Source organism: Clarias gariepinus, chromosome 5 (genome assembly GCF_024256425.1).
Source record: "Clarias gariepinus isolate MV-2021 ecotype Netherlands chromosome 5, CGAR_prim_01v2, whole genome shotgun sequence".
In the NCBI taxonomy this organism is placed as follows: domain Eukaryota; kingdom Metazoa; phylum Chordata; class Actinopteri; order Siluriformes; family Clariidae; genus Clarias; species Clarias gariepinus.
This window is the reverse complement of record NC_071104.1, coordinates 1,302,140-1,327,024: the sequence shown is the minus strand read 5'-3', so window position 1 is coordinate 1,327,024 and position 24,885 is coordinate 1,302,140. Positions and strand designations below refer to the sequence as shown.

Below are 24,885 nucleotides of genomic sequence, written 5' to 3'. Positions count from 1 at the left end.
TACTGTCTGGTTGTTCAGCTAGATGCATAAATAAGCTTCAGCTAGTCCAGAATGCAGCAGCGAGAGTCCTCACCAGAACCAGAAGATATGAGCACATCACCCCTATCTTATCTTCACTCCATTGGCTCCCTGTGAAATTTCGCATTGATTTTAAAATACTACTCTTGACATATAAAGCATTAAATGGTCTCGCGCCGCAGTACCTGAGCGAACTGCTAGTGTCTTACGATCCGCCACGCCTACTTCGATCAAAGGATGCAGGCTGCTTGTCAGTACCGCGTATTATGAAAAATACAGCTGGGGGCAGAGCTTTTTCTTACAAAGCCCCAAAGTTATGGAATAGTCTTCCAAATAGTGTTCGGGACTCAGACACAGTCTCAGTGTTTAAGTCCAGGCTAAAAACCTATTTATTTAGCCAAGCATTTTCATAAATAGATTTGCCATAGGTAAAGGAGCAGATCTGGGGGACTCATGGACGTAGAGTATTATGGTGAACTGGTATGTTTGGATGCTGTCTTCCTCACTCTCATTGATCACTCAGGTTTGCTGACGGTGAGGTGATTGTTTGCTTTACATCTCAGGAAGCCCTCATGTTTGTGTTTCCTTCTGGCTCTCCCTTTTAGTTATGCTGTCATAGTTAGTCCTGCCGGAGTCTCTGCTTGCACTCTACAGTTAATATACATTCACATTATACATTGTGTGACTGTGACCATACCTAACTGCCATCTCTCCTCTTCTTCTCTTTCCCCCCCTCTTTCTTTTTCCTCTCTCCTCCTGTCCCCCCTTTCACTCCTTCTCTCTCTCTCTGTCGAGCTACACATGTCGTTCCTGAGCTGCCAGTGATCCAGACTCCCTCTGCCCTCCGGACCTGTCTGACCCATCCTGGTGCCCCGCTTCTGGCTGAGGATCTCGTCACATGGATGCCCCGTGTGTCTCTCTGGGATGCGTCTGGTGTCTGGGAATGATTCTCTCTACCTAGAAAATGGTTCTGGCCTTGACTGGTGTTGGCAACTGTTTCTCTGGGGACTTGACAGTTCGATAGTTCATGACTGGAACTTCTTACAAGTCTACCTGGGTCTTCAATAACTACCTGGACTCCATATTAACATCAATTAACATCAGCTATTATAGCTGAACTGCCTCCCACCCTACACACTGTATAAATGCAGATCATTTACTGCTTTCTGTTTCACCCAAATGAGGATGGGTTCCCTGTTGAGTCTGGTTCCTCTCAAGGTTTCTTCCTATTACCATCTCAGGGAGTTTTTCCTTGCCACTGTCGCCCTCGGCTTGCTCACCAGGGACAAACTGACCATTTTGATTCATACAAATTCACATTTCATACAAACCTAAATAATTCTTTTGACTATGTAAAGCTGCTTTGCGGCAATGAAAATTGCTAAAAGCGCTATACAAATAAAATTGAATTGAATTGAATTGAATCAGGGAAGTATGCTGGAAAAGTGTGTGTGCAAAACTGTTGAAAATGTAATGAACAGTGTCGACTGCAAACCAATCTTGACCGAGTTGGTTGTATTTCTCAGTCGATAGTGCACTGGTCTTTTCATCTCAGGGTCCATGGCTTTAGTCCATGTTTGTAAATAAAGTAGACTTGAAAATGAGTCATGTGGTCTCCTTGTCTAGAAGGCCAACCTTCGTCGATAATGCTGATCTCTTTAAAGTTATTCACATACCATAGGCATATAAGACATTCACTTATCCTAGATAAGACTTTAGAGGCAGGGCTGTTCAGAAGAGTGATCCTGGTAACAACTTTCACTGGATGTGATGGTCAGAATCCTCTTGTTAGGGAACGAAATGTTGAAAACATGGCAGTTAAACAAAAATCTTAACGGTTCGATTGATCTCGGCTTAAATACTGGGACATGTTATCAGCCAGTGTGAAGGTTTAAAATTCTGGTGGCCAACCTCACCACTTGAAAGGGTTCACAAGTGCTTTGTTTCTTCACATGTGTCAAACAATGGACGAGCGTTGGGAAAGGATGCCTCAAACTGCTTTTTGGGAGCGATGGCACCTTTTTCGTACCCTGGATAGCTCAGTCGGTAGAGCATCAGACTTTTAATCTGAGGGTCCAGGGTTCAAGTCCCTGTTCAGGTGTTACCTTCTATTGGTGCTTAGGAAGAAGAGCATTTGGCGCAAGTTGTTCAAAGCGATTAAGAGGCCCAGCTTGGATTAAGAAATTCTCAAGAGCAGAAAGTTGGAAATTGTTGACTCCTTGCCAAGTATTTCCATAATTTACCAGTGGATACTTTCTCTTAGGAGAATGTCTTATGTTCAGGAAGGTCACCAGGAGATGGTATTGCCACAGGTCTTCTTATCTACAGATGAATAAAATACAAACCCCTCACCTTGGAAGGAAACTTGAAGCTTCAAACATTTCCATTTCTTACCTAGGATAAGCTAGGATCCTGTCTGTCAGACCAGCTGAATCTTCTATTATGATGGCATCTAAAGACGCCTTATCAGGCCCTAACTTTTCTCAGCACGCACAGCCGGCCGAGAATGGGAAACATGTTATAGCAGGCTGAGGATGTCTGCCTAGTAATTAGATCTATGAGCTGTTACCTGAGCGCTGTCATCTTTTGTCAAGAGGTTTACACAAACATGCATGGTAATCCTAGGGATTGGATGTAATTTAAAATTCTGCCCACGAACCTTCTCGGAAAAGCCAGCAACACCAGCCGCCACACACAGACAGGTCATGACCTCGACGTGATTTGAACACGCAACCTTCTGATCTGGAGTCAGACGCGCTACTGTTGCGCCACGAGGTCCTACATGGCCAGCAGTGCATGTGGTTTTCTCAAGGACAAGTCACGCGCGGCATCTATTGCTCCAGGCTTCTGGAATCTGGGATAGGGCTTTTTTTGTGCAAAGGACAAAGCAAAAGCTGATTGCATAACCTGTCTGATTCCCCCGTCCATGGATATCAAGAGGGTTTTTCATGATCAAATAGCACTCCTCAGCTCAGTGTGTGAGTGTGAAGCTTGGACAATTTGGACCTGAGTCTTGTCTTATAGACTGCAAAGCATATGAGAATGGAGCAGTGTGGGACAATCTTTGGGATTATTTCACAACAGTCTTTGTGTCAGATGATGGGCATTCAGTGGCAAAGGTGGTATTAATCTCCATCTTCCGAGTTACACGGAGCCACGAATGCCCAAGATTGCACTACACACTGGACTTCAACGTATATAAATATATCTATATGTATATATGAAAATACATCACTGAAAGCTCCCTTGTACCCGTTTTCTATGAAAGCATACAGTGATAAATTGCTGAAAGCCGATGCGGATGTCTTTGTCTGGTCCAGAGTGGACGATCCATTTGATCAGGGAAGTATGCTGGAAAAGTGTGTGTGCAAAACTGTTGAAAATGTAATGAACGTGTCGACTGCAAACCAATCTTGACCGAGTTGGTTGTATTTCTCAGTCGATAGCGCACTGGTCTTTTGATCTCCGGGTCCATGGCTTTAGTCCATGTTTGTAAATAAAGTAGACTTGAAAATGAGTCATGTGGTCTCCTTGTCTAGAAGGCCAACCTTCGTCGATAATGCTGATCTCTTTAAAGTTATTCACATACCATAGGCATATAAGACATTCACTTATCCTAGATAAGACTTTAGAGGCAGGGCTGTTCAGAAGAGTGATCCTGGTAACAACTTTCACTGGATGTGATGGTCAGAATCCTCTTGTTAGGGAACGAAATGTTGAAAACATGGCAGTTAAACAAAAATCTTAACGGTTCGATTGATCTCGGCTTAAATATTGGGACATGTTATCAGCCAGTGTGAAGGTTTAAAATTCTGGTGGCCAACCTCACCACTTGAAAGGGTTCACAAGTGCTTTGTTTCTTCACATGTGTTAAACAATGGACGAGCGTTGGGAAAGGATGCCTCAAACTGCTTTTTGGGAGCGATGGCACCTTTTTCAGAGCCTGGATAGCTCAGGCGGTAGAGCATCAGACTTTTAATCTGAGGGTCCAGGGTTCAAGTCCCTGTTCAGGCGTTACCTTCTATTGGTGCTTAGGAAGAAGAGCGTTTGACACAAGTTGTTCAAAGCGATTAAGAGGCCCAGCTTGGATTAAGTAATTCTCAACACCAGAACGTTGGAAATTGTTGACTCCTTGCCAAGTATTTCCATAATTTACCAATGGATACTTTCTCTTAGGAGATTGTCTTATGTTCAGGAAGGTCACCAGGAGATGGTATTGCCACAGGTCTTCTTATCTACAGATGAATAAAATACAAACCCCTCACCTTAGAAGGAAACTTGAAGCTTCAAACATTTCCATTTCTTACGTAGGATAAGCTAGGATCCTGTCTGTCAGACCAGCTAAATCTTCTATTATGATGGCATCTAAAGACGCCTTATCAGGCCCTAACTTTTCTCAGCACGCACAGCCGGCCGAGAATGGGAAACATGTTATAGCAGGCTGAGGATGTCTGCCTAGTAATTAGGTCGGTGAGCTGTTTCCTGAGCGGTGTCATCTTTTGTCAAGAGGTTGACACAAACATGCATGGTCATCCTAGGGATTGGATGTAATTTAAAATACTGCCCACGAACCTTCTCGGAGTAGCCAGCAACACCAGCCGGCACACACAGACAGCTCATGACCTCGACGTGATTTGAACACGCAACCTTCTGATCTGGAGTCAGACGCGCTACCGTTGCGCCACGAGGTCCTACATGGCCAGCAGTGCATGTGGTAGCACATTTTCTCTCAAGGACAAGTCACGCGCGGCATCTATTGCTCCAGGCTTCTGGAATCTGGGATAGGGCTTTTTTTGTGCAAAGGACAAAGCCAAAGCTGATTGCATAACCTGTCTGATTCCCCCGTCCATGGATATCAAGAGGGTTTTTCATAATCAAATAGCACTCCTCAGCTCAGTGTGTGAGTGTGAAGCTTGGACAACTTGGACCTGAGTCTTGTCTTATAGACTGGAAAGCATATGAGTATGGAGCAGTGTGGGACAATCTTTGGGATTATTTCACAACAGTCTTTGTGTCAGATGATGGGCATTCAGTGGCAAAGGTGGTATTAATCTCCATCTTCCGAGTTACACGGAGCCCAAGATTGCACTACACACTGGACTTCAATGTATATAAATATATCTTTATTTATATATGGAAATACATTACTGAAAGCTCCCTTGTGCCCGTTTTCTAAGAAAGCGTACAGTGATAAATTGCTGAAAGCCGATGCGGATGTCTTTGTCTGGTCCAGAGTGGACGATCCATTTGATCAGGGAAGTATGCTGGAAAAGTGTGTGTGTGCAAAACTGTTGAAAATGTAATGAACGTTGTCGAATGCAAACGAATCTGTTCAGAAGAGTGATCCTGGTAACAACTTTTACTTGTGTGTATAGGAAAAATCCAATGAGGTTTCCCAGTACAGATTCTAATGCAGAAAAAGGCCTCACTTGGTGTTTGACAAAATATGCATGAATTTCCTTGCAAGGGCGTCTACCTGAAGCCACGAAGTTTAGAAATAAGACATTGCAAAAGTCTATTTAACCACGGACCCACCCTTAGTGCGCGCTTGTCGTGTAGTCGTGGCCGAGTGGTTAAGGCGATGGACTAGAAATCCATTGGGGACGTCTGTTCTTTGGCACATGAAAGATATGTTGCAAATCGATCTGTTGTGGCTGTGATTTGTAAAGCGGACGCCAAAGCCGAGCACCTTGGTTATCCGAATAATACTGTTGGGTGTAAAAAAAATTCTCATCCTCAATAGCCGCTGCTTTGTTGGAGAAATCCTGTCACGATTTTACAACATTGATTTGTCTTCCATTGAAAGGCTGGCCGTAGACATTCGCTCGATTATATGAGTGCGTGTCCAGGGACCTGAAATCCGTGCAAGACGTGACCTCTCAGCAGGCCACTGTGTCAGGGTGGCTGAGCGGTCTAAGGCGCTGCGTTCAGGTCGCAGTCTAATCTGGAGGCATGATTTCAAATCCCACTTCTGACAAGCACCCCTTCACTTTGGGATATCGTGTATAGGTCTGCATCAAAAACCTGAAGGTGTTTTGTGAAGGTATCAGCTTCTGGTTGACAAATGGGGTATAAAAAGTTGTCATTGTCCATTATTCAATGGTCTATTTAATATTTCAGTCTGTATTTTGCAGCATTGCCCATAGATGGTTGCAGAGGTTGCTCTCTAAAATGCTTTCCTGTTTTGCTAAGGTACAACCTGAGCGTGGTTCCTGTCTGAAGCCTAAAAATCCAACCAGGTCCCGATGTCTGACTGGAGATAGAACCGATGAAAAGAAAAACGTGTCAAAGGATAATCAAAGCCTGTCTGCCACTACACCTTCACGCAGGTAGTCGTGGCTGAGCAGTCAAGGCAATGGGCTTTAAATCCATTGCGGTCTACCGCGCAGGTTTGAATTCTGCTAATTATGTCCATTGTTTAATGCCACAAAGTCCAGTAGAAACCCGTTGTTGATGTGAATTGTATTGAGTACCCCAAATCTTGCTCATCTGAGAACTACTGTGTGGGCTTGACTCAATTGCCTTTTCGTCCTCGATAGCTGCTGCTTTTTTGGAGAAATCCTGTCACGATTTCACAACATTGATTTGTCTTCCATTGAAAGGCTGGCCGTAGACATTCGCTCGGTCATATGAGTGCGTGTCCAGGGACCTGAAATCCGTGCAAGACGTGGCCTTTCAGCAGCCCGCCGTGTCAGGATGGCCGTGCGGTCTCAGGCGCTGCGTTCCGGTCGCAGTCTCTTCTGGAGGTGTGGGTTCGAATCCCACTTCTGACAAGCACCCATTCACTTTGTTGAGTTTAGGAAATCGTGTATAGGTCTGCATCAAAAACCTTGACCTCTCACTCCATTGCGTTGCTTGCAAGTGAAAAAGTTTGCGCTTTGCTTCATCAAACGCTTGCTTCTTCTAATTTTGCACGATGTAGACTTGGTTTTGTTGTTGAGGCAAAGTCCTGAGCAGGGTCCCAAAATGAAGGCTACAAGTTCTTAGCTGAACTTCCTTTTCACAGATACTGAAAAATTCTTTTGAGATGTCCCAGCACACGTTTGAATGCAGAAGTGAAGGAATCAGCTTCTGGTTGACAATGGGGTATGAAAAGTTGTCATTGTTCATTATTCAATGGTCTATTTAATATTTCTGTCTGTATTTTGCAGCATTGCCCATAGATGGTTGCAGAGGTTGCTCTCTAAACTGCTTTGCTGTTTTGCTAAGGTAAAACCTGAGCGTGGTTCCTGTCTGAAGCCTAAAAATCCAACCAGGTCCCGATGTCTAACTGGAAATAGAACCAATGAAAAGAGAAACGTGTCAAAGGATGATCAAAGCCTGTCTGCCACTACCCCTTTACGCAGGTAGTCGTGGCCGAGCAGTCAAGGCGATGGACTTGAAATTCATTGGGGTCTCCCCGCGCAGGTTTAAATCCTGCCGATTATGTCCATTGTTTAATCAAACGCTTGCTTCTTCGTTTTTTTGCACGATGTAGACTTGGTTTTGTTGTTGAGGCAAAGTCCTGAGCAGGGTCCCAGGTTCGAATCCTGCCGATTACGTCCATTGCTTCATCAAACGCTTGCTTCTTCGATTTTTTGCACGATGTAGACTTGGTTTTGTGTTGAGGCAAAGTCCTGAGCAGGGTCCCAAAATGAAGGCTACAAGTTCTGAGCTGAACTTCCTTTTCACAGATACTGAAAAATTCTTTTGAGATGTCCCAGGACACGTTTGAATGCAGAAGTGAAAGAATCAGCTTCTGGTTGACAATGGGGTATGAAAAGTTGTCATTGTTCATTATTCAATGATAAGGGATTATAAAGCACCAACATCCGGTATGATAAACGCAGACGTGACTCTGGCAGATGAGCTGAACACTTTCTATGCTCGCTTCGAGGCTGCAGCTAAAGACGCTAGCGATGCTAAAGCTAGCGGCGCTAATGGCTGCAGACAGGAAGTCACTGCCAGCACCGGAAGCGCGTTCATCATCACCGAGCACGACGTGAGGAGAGCCTTCAAGAGAGTAAACACCAGGAAAGCAGCAGGACCAGACGGCATCTCAAAGCCTGCGCAGACCAGCTAGCACCTGTGTTTACTGAGATATTCAACATCTCTTTATCTCAGTCGGTGATCCCCACATGCTTCAAAGAGTCCATTATTGTTCCTGTCCCAAAGAAACCTCATCCTGCTTCCCTCAATGATTATCGCCCTGTAGCCCTCACTTCAGTAGTGATGAAGTGCTTTGAACGCCTGGTCAGAGACTTCATCATTTCTTCACTACCAGACACACTGGACCCACTACAGTTTGCATACCGTCCAAACCGTTCCACGGACGATGCAATCTCACATCTCCTTCATACATCTCTCACTCACCTGGACACTCGGAGGGGGAATTATGTGAAAATGCTCTTCATCGACTACAGCTCTGCATTTAATACCATAATTCCCTCCACACTCACCACCAAGCTGGAGCACCTGGGACTCAGCTCATCCATGTGTCAGTGGATCTCCAATTTTCTGACTGGCAGACCACAGGCAGTAAGGATGGGCGGCCATGTCTCAGCCTCCATCACTCTCAGTACTGGAGCCCCCCAGGGTTGTGTTCTGAGCCCCCTGCTGTACTCTCTGTACACCTCTGACTGCGTGGCCACTACCAACTCCACCACCGTCATCAAGTTTGCTGACGACACTGTCGTGGTGGGCCTGATCACCAACAACGATGAGACGGCCTACCTGGAGGAGGTTGGAAATCTGGAGAACTGGTGCCAGAGAAACAATCTCCTCCTGAACGTCAGCAAGACAAAGGAGCTGATAAGTGGACTTCAGTACAAAGCAGGTGAGGAACTACCAGACCCCCATCATCAACAGGAGCCCAGTGGAGAGAGTGGACAGCTTCAGATACCTCGGTGTTCACATCACGCAGGACCTGACATGGTCCTGTCACATCAACACCGTGGTAAAAAAGGCCCGGCAGCGTCTGTACCACCTCAGACGCTTGAGAGACTTTAGACTGCCCTCCAAGGTGCTCTGGAATTTCTACTCCTGCACCATAGAGAGCATCGTGACGGGAAACATCACGGCCTGGTTCGGGAACAGCACCATGCAGGACAGACGAGCTCTACAGAGGGTGGTGCGATCAGCTGAGCGCATCATCCGCATCGAGCTCCCTGACCTGCATTCAATCTACACCAAGCGGTGCTGGACCAAGGCCAGGAAGGTCGTGAAGGACCTCAGCCATCCCAACAATGGACTGTTTACTCTGTTGCGGTCTGGGAAGCGATTCCGCTCCCTGAGGGCCAACACAGAGAGACTGAGGTGGAGCTTCTTCCCGCAGGCGATAAGGTCTCTCAACCACACCACTATGCAGAACTAAAACAATCTTTTCACAATCAATCAATCAATCTTTATACATCCATGGACACTATGGACAACTCCACGCACATTACATCTACACTACATGTTTACGTTTACATTCTGTACCACTGCACAAAGTCACTTCAATAACCATTGCACAAAGTCACTTTTTCTATGCATACTTGCACACCATTATAGTTCTATGTGTACAGTATATTTCTATTTTCAGGTTTTATTTTTTCTAGTTAAATTTTTATTAAAATTTTCTATCATATTTCTTCTATTGATATTTATTACTTATAAGTTTTAATTCTCTTTTTAAGGTCACTGGCGGTCGTGTAAGCATTTCACTACATTTCGTACTGTGTATGACTGTGTATGTGACAAATAAAATTTGAATTTGAATTTGTCTATTTAATATTTCTGTCTGTATTTTGCAGCATTGCCCATAGATGGTTGCAGAGGTTGCTCTCTAAACTGCTTTGCTGTTTTGCTAAGGTAAAACCTGAGCGTGGTTCCTGTCTGAAGCCTAAAAATCCAACCAGGTCCCGATGTCTAACTGGAGATAGAACCGATGAAAAGAGAAACGTGTCAAAGGATGATCAAAGCCTCACTGCCACTACCCCTTTGCGCAGGTAGTCGTGGCCGAGCGGTCAAGGCGATGGACTTGAAATCCATTGGGGTCTCCCCGCGCAGGTTTAAATCCTGCCGATTACGTCCTTTGTTTAATGCCACAAAGTCCAGTAGAAACCCGTTGTCGATGTGAATTGTCTTGAGTACCTCAAATCTTGCTCATCTGAGAACTACTGTGTGGGCTTGACTCAATTGCCTTTTCGTCCTCGATAGCTGCTGCCTTTTTGGAGAAATCCTGTCATGATTTCACAACATTGATTTGTCTTCCATTGAAAGGCAGGCCGTAGACATTCGCTCGGTTATATGAGTGCGTGTCCAGCGACCTGAAATCCGTGCAAGACGTGACCTTTCAGCAGCACACCATGTCAGGATGGCCAAGCGGTCTAAGGCACTGTGTTCAGGTCGCAATTTCTTCTGGAGGTGTGGGTTCGAATCCCACTTTTGACAAGTACCCATTCACTTTGTTGAGTTTAGGATATTGTGTATAGGTCTGCATCAAAAACCTTGACCTCTCACTCTATAGCTTTGCTTGCAAGTGAAGAAGTTTGCGCTTTGCTTCATCAAACGTTTGCTTCTTCGATTTTTTACACGATGTAGACTTGGTTTTGTTGTTGAGGCAAAGTCCTGAGCAGGGTCCCAAAATGAAGGCTACAAGTTCTGAGCTGAACTTCCTTTTCACAGATACTGAAAAATTCTTTTGAGATGTCCCAGCACACGTTTGAATGCAGAAGTGAAGGAATCAGCTTCTGATTAACAATGGGGTATGAAAAGTTGTCATTGTTCATTATTCAAAGGTTTATTTAATCTTTCTGTCTGTATTTTGCAGCATTGCCCATAGATGGTGCAAGGGTTGCTCTCTAAACTGCTTTGCTGTTTTGCTAAGGTAAAACCTGAGCGTGGTTCCTGTCTGAAGCCTAAAAATCCTGAACTTAAGCCAACCGATACACTTGCGAGTATTGGAAAGATCCATTAAGGTTTCCCAGTACAGATTCGAATGCAGAAAAAGGCCTCACTTGGTGTTTGACAAAATATGCATGAAATCTAGTCAATTCGTTTGATTCTATGGTTCGTTTAACAAGCTGAACAGTGAGGCAAAGTCAAAGGCTTGCTTTGGGGATGAGGTCAAGTCTGGCACCGGCGTCTACCTGAAGCTACATAATCAAGAAATGAGACGTTGCAAAAGTCTATTCAACCATGGGCCCACCCTAAGTGCGCCCTTGTTGTGTAGTCGTGGTCAAGTTTTTAAGGCAGTAGAAATCCATTGGGGTCTCCCTGCACAGGTTCGAATCCTGTCGTTTACGCCTGTTATTTGGCACATGAAAGATATGTTGCAAATTGATGTGTTGTGGCTGTTATATGTATAGCGGACGCCAAAGCCGAGCGCCTTGGTTATCCGAGTAACACTGTGGGGTGTGACAAAATTTCTTATGCCCATAATAGCTGGTGCTTTGTTGGAGACATTATAGTGACATCCTGCCCCCTTTTCATCCTCAATAGCTGCTGGTTTGTTGGAGAAATCCTGTCACGCTTTTACAACGTTGTGTTGTCTTCCATTGAAACGCTGCCCGTAGACCATCCACACAGCCTTGTTGTGTTGTTGAGGTAAAAACCTTAGCATTTGGGTTTGTGAGTTTGCTGGCTTTTACCGCTGAGTGGTGCTATATAAGTACAGACTGGCGCCTCATGCCTTAGTTCATGTTCTGCACGTAGTAGCGGATAAAAGCAAGTGAAACATTGTAGTTAAACGAATTCATAATCACAGTACTAAAACTACAGTACAAATGTAGAACTCAAATTAAACTTAAATCTTATTAGGATCAAAATTAAGCGAGATAAATTGTAACACAGTGAGCCTTTAGATTTTATCACGTGTAATTAGAAAAGCTACGCGTGTAGGGTTTTGTGTCATCTTATATCTTGTGTTCTTTAAATTTTTAGTAGATGTGTTAACTGAAATAGATAACCATAATCATAAAACATTGTCAGGACTGCGTCAGCAGATGTTGGTCATTCAGCCCTGCTTGTGTTTTCGCGTTATTATAAGAATGAAAAGCAGTAGGCTGTTATGATTTGTAACATGTTCGACCCATGTTGCACGGGCGGCACCATAAACCACGAACACGAGGTGAGGTCTTGCAAGGAAAAGCGTATTCATTTAGGTAAAATGGGAAAGGAAAGGGTTGAATAAGGGAGAATGGAATGAAAGGGAAAGGAATAAAGGTTGTGCATATCATATAATCCCAATATTATTATCCCTGTACTGGCTACCTGTTCAGTTTAGAATTAATTACAAAATAGTATTACTTACATACAAGGCTTTAAATAGTTTAGCTCCCATATACCTAACCAGTCTTCTGATACGCTACAATCCACCACGTTCCTTAAGATCACAAAACTCCGGACTTCTGTTAGTTCCCAGAATTTGAAAAATCTACAAAAGGGCCTAGGGTTTTTTCATATTTAGCTTCAAAGCTTAGGAATAGCCTTCCAGACAGTGTTCGCGGCTGAGACACAGTTTTCGAGTTTAAAAGTAGACTCAAGACGCATCTCTTTAATCTGGCATACGCGAAACTCATTCCATAAGTTCATACTCCAGTACAGCTATCCTGAATGGCAACTACGCTAATTCTCTCCATCTGTTCTGTATTTAAATAATTCTGTTAATTTAAAGAATTTCTGTTATACTGAACTTTCAGCTGCATAACACACATGATGTTATATCATCTCTATCTGTTATCACCCAGATAAGGATGGGTTCCCTGTTAAGTCATGTTCCTCTCAAGGTTTCTACCTTTTGCCATCTCAGGAAGTTTTTCCTTGCCACTGTCGCTGTCACACTTGGATTGCTCATCAGAGACTTTTCATTCATCTTTTATTCATTCATCTCATTATTATCTAGACACATTTTTCTTACACATACACAATTTATTATATATATACTCGATTAAACGCAATTTATTATATATAAATGTGATGTGGTGGAGAACAGGAGAGTGTCATGTAAGTGGGGCGAAGTGATGCACCCCAAGTACTTTAAACAAGTACACTGGAATTCCGCTCTATGCTCACGCGGCACCTTAACTCCCACACCGACCCACCTTCGTGGGTATATACTTTTTTGTTGAAATCATTTTTTTTTTCATTTTTGTGAAGCTGCTTTGAGACAATGAACATTGTTAAAAGCGCTATATAAATAAAATTGAATTGAATTGAATTGAATGTGCAGGTCCGGGGGCAGTGCCATGCTGGCATGCGGACCCACAGCTGATGATAAGTGGCAGTGGGCGAAGTGGCAGAACTCCAGCACGCTCCCTCATGACAGCTGTCAATGGCCTGCGGGAGTCTTCGCTGACGCAAACACAAAAACTTAATGTAAACATCCTCGCGGCCTTTTCCTCTTTGGCGGCAGGGCTGTGAAGGTGGGTCGATGCGGGAGTGAAGGTGCCACGTGAGCTCGCGCAGTTCTTTCGCGCGCTGGAATCAAAGAGCGGAATTCCAGTGTCCTTGTTTTAAGTACCTGGGGCACGTCACATCGCCCCACTTACATGCCACTCTCCTATTCTTCACCACATCACATACTTGGACTAAACTCCGCAACTTACTTTTATGATGCGGAACAAGCCCAAAATCATATTAATGTTAATCATCGCCAGCCGGCATGAATAGGCAGCTCCCTCCCTTTGCCGCCTATCCAGGGAGCCTACGGAGGGAGCGAGTAGAGATAGTAGATTTGGGCGCATGCTCATCACAGCCGCACGTCGTGACTGATCATCATAATCTTTTTTAATAGTAAATAATGACCCCCGTTGCGCTGTACCACCGCTGGCAAAACCATATGAAATACAAAGTAAAAATCAAACTGATTTATAAAACTTTATGCGTGTAGTTAAGCACTAATTAGACTACGTAGGAAAGTAAAGAGAGGGATTACGATGCTCAACATCCCGGAGCCCAAACCCCATTTAAATTAAATTAACAAATACAAATATAACAAATATTGTACGTGAATAACAATCGTGCGCATTTAGAAAAGCATTTTTATTTAGATTATAAAAATAATCCTGCATCTGTTTTAGGTGTTCCAGCTGCCACTGTTCTTATGGTTCTATCAGAGTAAATCATTAGGTAATAAGCCTGTAAATTTTCATGTAAAACGTCTCGGGTTACTTTGCTGTAACCCTGTTCCCTGAAAAGGCGGGAACGAGATGCTGCGTGAAAACGCTATGGGAACATCTTGTCATGTTGCCGGTTGTGAAGCATGTGTGTACCAAACACAGCAAATTTTTGGCTTTTATAACCTCGGTCAGGTGACGTCATCTGATAGGACACACCTGCAGGTTATAAATAGGAGTGAACCGGAAACATTCCTCAGATTGATTTGTCTGAACGGACGTCCGGTCACATAGGCAGTGCGGCATTGGGACGCAGCATCTCGTTCCCACCTTTTCAGGGAACAGGGTTACAGCAAAGTAACCCGAGACGTTCCCTTTCAAAGGCTACACTCGATGCTGCGTGAAAACGCTATGGGAACGAGAGTGCCAACGCCGCCGCACTGCAAGTGTCTGGACTCCAAGGTTGTGTAGCGTGTGCGCACAAGGCCGAGAAGGTCTCAGAACTATGTCTGGGTAGCTGACTCGAGGACCCATGGGCCCGGAGTAGCATGAACATCCAAACTATAAATGTAATAAATGTGTGCGGAGAGGACAACCCTCCATGTCAAACACTTGCTGCAGGGGAATACCTCTTGCTAGTGCAATAGATGAGGCGATCCCCCTGGTTGAATGAGCCCTGATTCCTAGAGGCGAAGTGAGCCCACGCGCCTCATAGGAGAGGGCAATAGCCCAGTGTAGTGGGGGCCACCCCCCGTTGCGGCCCCAGACCATGTAAAAGGTGCTTGGACTTATGCCACTAGCTGATGCGGTGGATGTAAATCTGAAGAGCACGTACTGGACAAAGTAAGTGAAGTCTTTCCTGCTCCGAAGCTGTAAAGGCGGAGGACAGAAGGCTTCAAAACAATAGGATGCATATTGGCAAATGTGTGCAAAGAGGACCAACCCTCCGCATCACAGACTTGCTGCAAGGGAATACCTCTTGCTAGTGCAATTGATGAGGTGATTCCCCTGGTTGAATGAGCCCTGATTCCTAGAGGCGAAGTGAGCCCACGCGCCTCATGGGAGAGGGCAATAGCATCTCACGCCGCTTGCGGCTTTAAAACATGTAAAAGCTGCTTTGACTTACGCCACTGGCTAATGCGGTGGACGTAAATCTGAAGAGCACGTACTGGACAAAGTAAGTGAAGTCTCTCCTGCTCTGAAGCTGTAAAGGCGGAGGACAGAAGGCTTCAAAACAATAGGATGCATATTGGCAAATGTGTGCGGAGTGGACCTACCCTCCGCATCACAGACTTGCTGCAAAGGAATACCTCTTGCTAGTGCAATTGATGAGGCGATTCCCCTGGTTGAATGAACCCTGATTCCTAGAGGCGAAGTGAACCCACGCGCCTCATAGGAGAGGGCAATAGCATCTCTCACGCAGCTTTTGGCTTCAAAACATGTAAAAGCTGCTCTGACTTACGCCACTGGCTAATGCGGTGGACGTAAATCTGAAGAGCACGTACTGGACACAGTAAGTGAAGTCTCTCCTGCTCCGAAGCTGTAAAGGCGGAGGACAGAAGGCTTCAAAACAATAGGATGCATGTTGGCAAATGTGTGCGGAGAGGACCAACCCTCCGCGTCACATACTTGCTGCAAGGGAATACCTCTTCCTAATGCAATTGATGAGGCGATTCCCCTGGTTGAATGAGCCCTGATTCCTAGAGGCGAAGTGAGCCCACGCGCCTCATAGGAGAGGGCAATAGCTGTCCGATCCTCTTAGAGAGGTAACACCATTTAGAAAAAACATCTTAAGGGTCAGAAACCTGAGGCGCTGACTCTAGTGGTTCAACAAGGGGCACAAGCCAGAGGACAAATATTTTCTGCAGAAACTCCAGCACTGAAACAATTCGGCAGTGGACTGGGTCTACCTGCTTCGTCATGCACCAACTTTCAAATACATTCTATTTGAAGGGAGGCAGTCCTAGTACTTAGAATAGTCTTAATTACACTGGTTGGAAGACCAGCTTGACTTAGAGTCAGAGAGTAGTAAAGGGGACTTTTGCTGATCTTGCGAGGCAAAGAGGTCCACCTACGCTACATGAAATTTTCTCAGAATGTAAATCGCCCTGAGGGACAGGAATCTGGTGCGCTAGCTATTTAGCGGCGCAAGCACAGTCCGCCCTGGCGATTAATATATGAGACTGCCATAGTGTTGTCCACCCGCACTAGGACATGGTAGTCTCAACTGCTGGAGGAAGTGCTTTAGGGCCTGAAATAGAGCCATGATTTTGAGGCAATTGATGTGCTGCGCAAAAAGATGGCCTCTCCAGCTCCCTTGGGCTGGACGGTCATTTAAGACCGCACCCCAGCCCATGAGGGAAGCGTCTGTCGTTAGCATCTGCGACGACAAGACGAACTTAGAGTGGGACCCAAAGTCAGAAACCGGGGTCTGAACCACATAGGAAGGGTACGAAGCACCTGCCGCGTAACCCTTATTGGGGATTGGCCCTAGAGTAAAATCCCCTGGTTCTTAGCCACAACTGAAATGCTCTCATGTGCAGAAGGTCCAAAGGTGTCACCGTGGATACAGCTGCCATGAGAGCTAAGATCTCTGAAAGTGATGGTCACTTTCTGGTCTAGCTTGATTTCCTTGACGGTGTTGAGAATGGATTTGACGCGAGCGGGAGACAGCTGTGCCCGCTTACGCTCAAATTCCATGTGACACCCAAAAATGTTGTCCTCTTAACAGGAAAGAGCATGCTTTCATGGCATTGGATCTCAATCCTAGGAAACAAAGATTAGCTAGAACGACATGCTGATGTCGAAGCGCTAGCTACTGAGACTGGGCCAGCCAGAAATGTAATTCAATACGGATGCTCTGGAGTCGTAAGAGCCAGAACTACATCCATGTATTTTGTGTATGTGCGGGTGAAAAAGCTAGACCAAATGGAAGGACCCGATACTGGTAAGCTTCGCCCCCGAAAGCGAACCTCAGGAACCTCTTGTGTTGTGGCAATATTTCCATTGATTTATTTTTAGATAGCGGTAAAGGCCGCAATATCTAAAAAATTGGACGCAGCCCCCCGTTCCTCTTGCACTTTCCGGTTTCATGGAAGTGGAGACCACGCTATTGAAACGCGGAGGGTGATGTGAGAACTGACTCCTGTAGTTTTTCTGTACAGTGCTTAGTGCCCAAGGAGATATACTTGGCAGTAGCTTCCACGCTGCCAGTTTCTCAGAAAGGGGCAAAGCTCAGCGGCTTGGTTAAACGGGGGGGGGGGGGGGGGGGTGTTAGATGTTCGGCATCCTGAAACACGGCAGGAAAAACCCGAAGAACTAACATTTTATTGGAGACTGGAGTTGCCCGAAACACCAGTGGTGGCGGAGCAAGAACACCAACCTACTGGGGGTGCCAGGGAGAACACTTCATTCTTTAAAAGGAATTCTGCGTGCCTCTCCCCATTGGGGGGCCACCCCCCACGGTCCTGGGCACATGAACCTCAGGGCTTCTTTGTGAAGACAATATGCCAGTCTGACCTCTTTTGAGGCGGATTGCGTGACGCACCCCAATCTTGCGAGGGGGTGCCCAGCTCAAAAACACAATCCTTGTGTGTTTCATGCCTCGCAACAGTCAGACCCGGTCGAGACTGGGTGGCCGACAGTCCCGACTCTTGAGCAAGGCGGGGAAGGAATTTCTTGAAGGCTTGTTATATAACTTCGCCTCATGAACCTAGTGGCGACCGAGTTAATGACATCGCCAAGTAGGCCGGGAGGCGAGATGGGGCATCGAGGAGGAATACACGATCCTTCTCCTTAATGCCCCTGAGATTCAACCACAAGTGCCTCTCCGCGGAGACCATAGCAGCCATAAAACGGCCGATAGCACGAGCCGTCTGCTTTGTTGCACGAAGAGACAAGTCTGTGGCCCGTCGTAAATCCAACACGCCCTACCTTGAAGAGCCCCGCCAGTACTCAAGTCTCTCAGCAGGTCAACCTGGTAGGCGTGCAAAACCGCCATGGTGTGCAATGCGCCAACCTGACCTGCTGCCTGAAAAGCTTTTCCCTCCAGGGAAGATAAAAAGTCTACACAGCTTGAAAGGAAATAATAGCTTTTCAGGAAGGATGATGTCCCAGAAGAGAGATAGCCTGGAAGCGTCTCTTCTATTTGGGTGTCATCATATAACTCCGCGTTTCTACCTCAATTATATTTAAATAAATAAATAAGTTGATGGCAGGAAAACACGGGATGAAAACAGCTTACTCCATGAAAGGGTTAACTCATATGGAGATTGCTAAGAAAAGGGGAGAGAGCGTCGTTGAGGCTCCGCCCCCGGCCACCCGACAGAACCTGCCGTCTATGTTTTTATTTTATTTTTTTTATTTTATTTTATTTTTATTATTTGTAAGTGCTTAGAAGCTATTACCATCTCCGCGGAAGCAAGAGAGGATGTTTATCCTTGCCCATTCACAAGAAGCGCAGCGCGTGCTTGCGAGCGGACAGAGGGATTTCCCGAACCGAAGAGAACGCGAAAGAAAGGAGTTTAAAATCCGTTTCTCACTGCTCTGCCGGATGCACGAGTTTAAGCCCCAGGAATGCGCGGCGGCTCGGAATGCGAGGCGCGCGCGTAGCACTTAATCGAAGCAGTAAAGTGTAGAGATCGCCCTCCGATATGGATTATACACACGGAGGGACATCTCGTTTAAACTCTCCCATTATCGGTGAGTTAAACACTTATTTTTGCTGGTTAGACACACACGCTCACAACTAGGTGAAGACAAGAATCTGAGGAATGTTTCCGGTTCACTCCTATTTATAACCTGCAGGTGCGTCCTATTAGATGACGTCACCTGACCGAGGTTATAAAAGCCAAAAATTTGGCGTGTTTGGTACACACATGCTTCACAACCGGCAACATGACAAGATGTTCCCATAGCGTTTTCACGCAGCATCGAGTGTAGCCTTTGAAAGGGAACAGGTATATCTGTATGAATAAATTGATATGATGCGCTATTCATCAGTGACTTATGTAAACGATTCAGTTCAGATGTAAGTAAATGTTTATTGCTGCGCTGTTAGGGGAGGGACATGCTAATGACGATTTGGTGTGTGTGTGTGTGTGTGTGAGTGTGAGGGATGTCAAGAGGTCTTACATACTCATGAAAAGTCGTGGATTATTCAGTGAAACAGAGGCTCTGCTGAAAAAAGTTAGGCACATCAGTCACTTAATCCCAAATAAAAGGTCTTTCTGAGTGTTATGATATAGTTGTAAAATAACAGATGTACAAACAGTGCGCACTGAATACTAAACCTAAACCAGGCACGAGGATTAAGAAACCAAGATATCCCCATACCCGTTTTAATTTTTTAATAAAAATACCAAAGAATATCATTGTGTATAAAGTAATTAAAAACAGTGCAATTTATGCTATCATATGGAAAATCTTAATTTCTTCCATTCCAAGGGTTAAAAACGGTAACAATGTCAACTTTCAAATTTAGAATCCAGAAGATTAAATTTACACTAAATAAAAAAAAAAAAAAACCTTAATTACTGAAAATCTTCAGAAGAGCCTCAGGTCCAAGAGGTTTTTAAAAGTGAGGAGGGGTACATTTCAGTTCATCTGAACAGCTGATTCACACCTGGGGAGGGTAAATGATTTGCATTTAAATGTTGTCTGGCATTGTAAAGCACACACAGTGGCACTATAAGAGAACAACGACCCAGGATTAATAGGAATAAAAGGCCCTAATTGAACTGCACAAATATTATTTAGTACAAAAAATGTGGAAAACTTTTTGCGTGCGGTTGAGTGCTGATAAGACTATGTAGGAAATTAAAGAGGAGGATTTTTATTTAGACTGTAAAAAAATTAACTGTTAAATATTACTGTTTCATTTACTTCAAAATAACATTAAAACAAGATGAGGCGATTCCCCTGGTTAAATGAACCCTGATTCCTAGAGGCGAAGTGAGCCCACGCGCCTCATGGGAGAGGGCAATAGCATCTCACGCCGCTTGCGGCTTCAAAACATGTAAAAGCTGCTTTGACTTACGCCACTGGCTAATGCGGTGGACATAAATCTGAAGAGCACGTACTGGACACAGTAAGTGAAGTCTCTCCTGCTCCGAAGCTGTAAAGGCGGAGGACAGAAGGCTTTAAAACAATAGGATGCATATTGGCAAATGTGTGCGGAGAGGACCTACCCTCCGCATCACAGACTTGCTGCAAAGGAATACCTCTTGCTAGTGCAATTGATGAGGCGATTCCCCTGGTTGAATGAACCCTGATTCCTAGAGGCGAAGTGAACTCACGCGCCTAATAGGAGAGGGCAATAGCATCTCTCACGCAGCTTGTGGCTTCAAAACATGTAAAAGCTGCTCTGACTTACGCCACTGGCTAATGCGGTGGACGTAAATCTGAAGAGCACGTACTGGACACAGTAAGTGAAGTCTCTCCTGCTCCGAAGCTGTAAAGGCGGAGGACAGAAGGCTTCAAAACAATAGGATGCATGTTGGCAAATGTGTGCGGAGAGGACCAACCCTCCGCGTCACATACTTGCTGCAAGGGAATACCTCTTGCTAATGCAATTGATAAGGCGATTCCCCTGGTTGAATGAGCCCTGATTCCTAGAAGCGAAGTGAGCCCACGCGCCTCATAGGAGAGGGCAATAGCTGTCCGATCCTCTTAAAAAGGTAACACCATTTAGAAAAACCATCTTAAGGGTCAGAAACCTGAGGCGCTGACTCTAGTGGTTCAACAAGGGGCACAAGCCAGAGGACAAATATTTTCTGCAGAAACTCCAGCACTGAAACAATTCGGCAGTGGACTGGGTCTACCTGCTTCGTCATGCACCAACTTTAAAATACATTCTATTTGAGGGGAGGCAGTCCTAGTACTTAGAATAGTCTTAATTACGCTGGCTGGAAGACCAGCTTGACTTAGAGTCAGAGAGTAGTAAAGGGGACTTTTGCTGATCTTGCGAGGCAAAGAGGTCCACCTACGCTACATGAAATTTTCCCAGAATGTAAATCGCCCTGAGGGACAGGAATCTGGTGCGCTAGCTATTTAGCGGCGCAAGCACAGTCCGCCCTGGCGATTAATATATGAGACTGCCATAGTGTTGTCCACCCGCACTAGGACATGGTAGTCTCAACTGCTGGAGGAAGTGCTTTAGGGCCTGAAATAGAGCCATGATTTTGAGGCAATTGATGTGCTGCGCAAAAGAATGGCCTCTCCAGCTCCCTTGGGCACGACGGTCATTTAAGACCGCACCCCAGCCCATGAGGGAAGCGTCTGTCATTAGCATCTGCGACGACAAGACGAACTTAGAGTGGGACCCAGAGTCAGAAACCGGGGTCTGAACCACATAGGAAGGGTACGAAGCACCTGGCGCGTAACCCTTATTGGGGATTGGCCCTAGAGTAAAATCCCCTGGTTCTTAGCCACAACTGAAATGCTCTCATGTGCAGAAGGTCCAAAGGTGTCACCGTGGATACAGCTGCCATGAGAGCTAAGATCTCTGAAAGTGATGGTCACTTTCCGGTTTAGCTTGATTTCCTTGACGGTGTTGAGAATGGATTCGACATGAGCGGGAGACAGCTGTGCCCGCTTACGCTCAAATTCCATGTGACACCCAAAAATGTTGTCCTCTAAACAGGAAAGAGCATGCCTCCATGGCATTGGATCTCAATCCTAGGAAACAAAGATTAGCTAGAACGACATGCTGATGTCGAAGCGCTAGCTACTGAGACTGGGCCAGCCAGTCATGTAATTCAATACGGATGCTCTGGAGTCGTAAGAGCCAGAACTACATCCATGTATTTTGTGTATGTGCGGGTGAAAAAGCTAGACCAAATGGAAGGACCCAATACTGGTAAGCTTCGCCCCCGAAAGCGAACCTCAGGAACCTCCTGTGTTGTGGCAATATTTCCATTGATTTATTTTTAGATAGCGGTAAAGCCCGCAATATCTAAAAAATTGGGCGCAGCCCCCCGTTCCTCTTGCACTTTCCGGTTTCATGGAAGTGGAGACCACGCTATTGAAACGCGGAGGGTAATGTGAGAACTGAATTCTGTAGTTTTTCTGTACAGTGCTTAGTGCCCAAGGAGATATACTTGCAGTAGCTTCCACGCTGCCAGTTTCTCAGAAAGGGGCAAAGCTCAGCGGCTTGGTTAAACGGGGGGGATGTTAGATGTTCGGCATCCTGAAACACGGCAGGAAAAACCCGAAGAACTAACATTTTATTGGAGACTGGAGTTGCCCGAAACACCAGTGGTGGCGGAGCAAGAACACCAACCTACTGGGGGTGCCAGGGAGAACACTTCATTCTTTAAAAGGAATTCTGCGTATCTGGGTGTCATCATATAACTCCGCGTTTCTACCTCAATTATATTTAAATAAATAAATAAGTTGATGGCAGGAAAACACGGGATGAAAACAGCTTACTCCATGAAAGGGTTAACTCATATGGAGATTGCTAAGAAAAGGGGAGAGAGCGTCGTTGAGGCTCCGCCCCCGGCCACCCGACAGAACCTGCCGTCTATGTTTTTATTTTTATTTTATTTTATTTTTTTATTATTTGTAAGTGCTTAGAAGCTATTACCATCTCCGCGGAAGCAAGAGAGGATGTTTATCCTTGCCCATTCACAAGAAGCGCAGCGCGCGCTTGCGAGGGGACAGAGGGATTTTCCGAACCGAAGAGAACGCGAAAGAAAGGAGTTTTAAATCCGTCTCTCACTGCTCTGCCGGATGTACGAGTTTAAGCCCCAGGAATGCGCGGCGGCTCGGAATGCGAGGCGCGCGCGTAGCACTTAATCGAAGCAGTAAAGTATAGAGATCGCCCTCCGATATGGATTATACACACGGAGGGACATCTCGTTTAAACTCTCCCATTATCGGTGAGTTAAACACTTATTTTTGCTGGTTAGACACACACGCTCACAACTAGGTGAAGACAAGAATCTGAGGAATGTTTCCGGTTCACTCCTATTTATAACCTGCAGGTGCGTCCTATCAGATGACGTCACCTGACCGAGGTTATAAAAGCCAAAAATTTGCCGTGTTTGGTACACACATGCTTCACAACCGGCAACATGACAAGATGTTCCCATAGCGTTTTCACGCAGCATCGAGTGTAGCCTTTGAAAGGGAACAGGTATATCTGTATGAATAAATTGATATGATGCGCTATTCATCAGTGACTTATGTAAACGACTCAGTTCAGATGTAAGTAAACGTTTATTGCTGCGCTGTTTTTTTTTTTTTTTTTTTTTTTTTCCCCGGCCTGTCAGTATCACAGATAACACATAACACAATTCTGGCACCAACATTCAACAGAATGTTGCAGGAATCTAAGGAAAATGGTAGACTCCCGCCAAATATGAATTCTGCTAACATTAGTCTCTTACTAAAACCAGGCAAAGATCCGGTACTGCCTAACAGCTACCGTCCAATATCACTTATTAATGTTGACATTAAAATAATCTGCAAAACGCTCTCAAAAAGAATAGAGAAGGTAACCCCTCTCATAATCCATCCAGACCAAACTGGTTTCATAAAAGGAAGGCACTCCTCAACAAATACGCGCAGATTACTTAACCTGATAGACTATTCATGTAATAAAAACCTTCAAATTACAATATTGTCTCTAGATGCAGAAAAGGCTTTTGATAGGGTTAATTGGAATTTTTTATTTGCAACTTTACACAAATTGGGTTTTGGAAACTCCTTCATAAACTGGTTAAAAATATTATATAATTCTCCAACAGCATGTGTCAGGACAAATGACCAAACGCTGCCATGGGCCCGGGTTTGGATGGGCCTGGGCCCCCGGCCCTGGGCGTTTTTTTTTTTTTTTTTTTTTTTTTTTTGGGCAACGGGGGTGCCTATGGGGGTCAGTAGGGGAGCTGGTCCCAAGGGGGGGGTACTTGCCCCCTCCGATTATTTTCTCCCCATCCCCGATGCTTCCCTCTTCCCGCTCCATCACAACACCATACAGGTAGGGCATTGAGGTGCGGGGGTGTTGCTGGGATGCAGGGGAGGTTTTCCTTCCCTGTCTCCTTGTGACCACCTGCATCTCAATTTTATATCACATCTTAGACACTCTAATTACTTACTGTCATGTTACACATACATATAGGGCCTTGGGGGTGGGCACACTGAATGGCGTCCAGAGGGCGGGCTGTTTAATCAGCCTTACCTCTGGTGCCAGTGCCCACTTCCCAATTTTAAGTGGCATGTAGACATTTAGGGTTATTGGGAGGGGCAGAGCTGACACGAGCTGCCGGAGGGTGGTTAGTGTTTTGCCCCTCCCTTGTTTTAAAGCACTTTAGAACAACACACACCAACAGTACATTAGAGCGGGAGGAGCGAAGCGGGGGTCTTCCTTTTTTCCACACTCCCGTTCTCTATCCGCGGTCCAGGGCCGGGGGCTGAGAGGAGGAGCTGGCCGTTCGGTCGGGGTCTGGGCTGGTGGTCCTTTCCGCTGCTGCGGGGACCAGGGGGGGTCTTTCTGTCCCCACGACGGAGGGAAGTGGGTATATGGGGAGTGTGAGTGTGTATACTGTCTATTTTTGTGTGTCTACATGTGTGAGTGTGTGAATATTTGTTTGTGTGTATGAGGGTGGGAATGTATGTTTGTGTATGTGTGTGCCTGGCTGTCTACGTTTAGGTGTCAGGTCAGGTCCTAGACTCCACCTCTCTCAGCATCCCAGGCCCCCCCTGCTTTGCCACCACACACAGCTGTGGGGTGCTCCCAGCCGCTGGTGGGTTGTTGGTTTCTGGCTCCGGGGCGGGGCGCTCGGGT

At 45.6% G+C, this 24,885-nt stretch overlaps 8 non-coding genes across 8 annotated transcripts; 6 read left to right on the top strand and 2 right to left on the bottom strand.

Annotated features, from left to right (window-relative positions):
• Positions 1 to 2,046: 2,046 nt before the first annotated feature.
• Positions 2,047 to 2,119, top strand: trnak-uuu (transfer RNA lysine (anticodon UUU)). The gene has a single exon. It is a non-coding gene; the product is annotated as a tRNA-Lys (tRNA).
• A 605-nt stretch (positions 2,120 to 2,724) lies between these two features.
• On the bottom strand, positions 2,725 to 2,796 carry trnaw-cca (transfer RNA tryptophan (anticodon CCA)). The gene has a single exon. It is a non-coding gene; the product is annotated as a tRNA-Trp (tRNA).
• A 1,163-nt stretch (positions 2,797 to 3,959) lies between these two features.
• Positions 3,960 to 4,032, top strand: trnak-uuu (transfer RNA lysine (anticodon UUU)). The gene has a single exon. It is a non-coding gene; the product is annotated as a tRNA-Lys (tRNA).
• A 605-nt stretch (positions 4,033 to 4,637) lies between these two features.
• Positions 4,638 to 4,709, bottom strand: trnaw-cca (transfer RNA tryptophan (anticodon CCA)). Its single transcript has one exon. It is a non-coding gene; the product is annotated as a tRNA-Trp (tRNA).
• A 1,999-nt stretch (positions 4,710 to 6,708) lies between these two features.
• On the top strand, positions 6,709 to 6,791 carry trnar-ccg (transfer RNA arginine (anticodon CCG)). Its single transcript has one exon. It is a non-coding gene; the product is annotated as a tRNA-Arg (tRNA).
• Positions 6,792 to 7,364: 573 nt separating this feature from the next.
• On the top strand, positions 7,365 to 7,446 carry trnas-uga (transfer RNA serine (anticodon UGA)). The gene has a single exon. It is a non-coding gene; the product is annotated as a tRNA-Ser (tRNA).
• A 2,540-nt stretch (positions 7,447 to 9,986) lies between these two features.
• Positions 9,987 to 10,068, top strand: trnas-uga (transfer RNA serine (anticodon UGA)). Its single transcript has one exon. It is a non-coding gene; the product is annotated as a tRNA-Ser (tRNA).
• Positions 10,069 to 10,348: 280 nt separating this feature from the next.
• On the top strand, positions 10,349 to 10,431 carry trnal-cag (transfer RNA leucine (anticodon CAG)). The gene has a single exon. It is a non-coding gene; the product is annotated as a tRNA-Leu (tRNA).
• Positions 10,432 to 24,885: the final 14,454 nt, after the last annotated feature.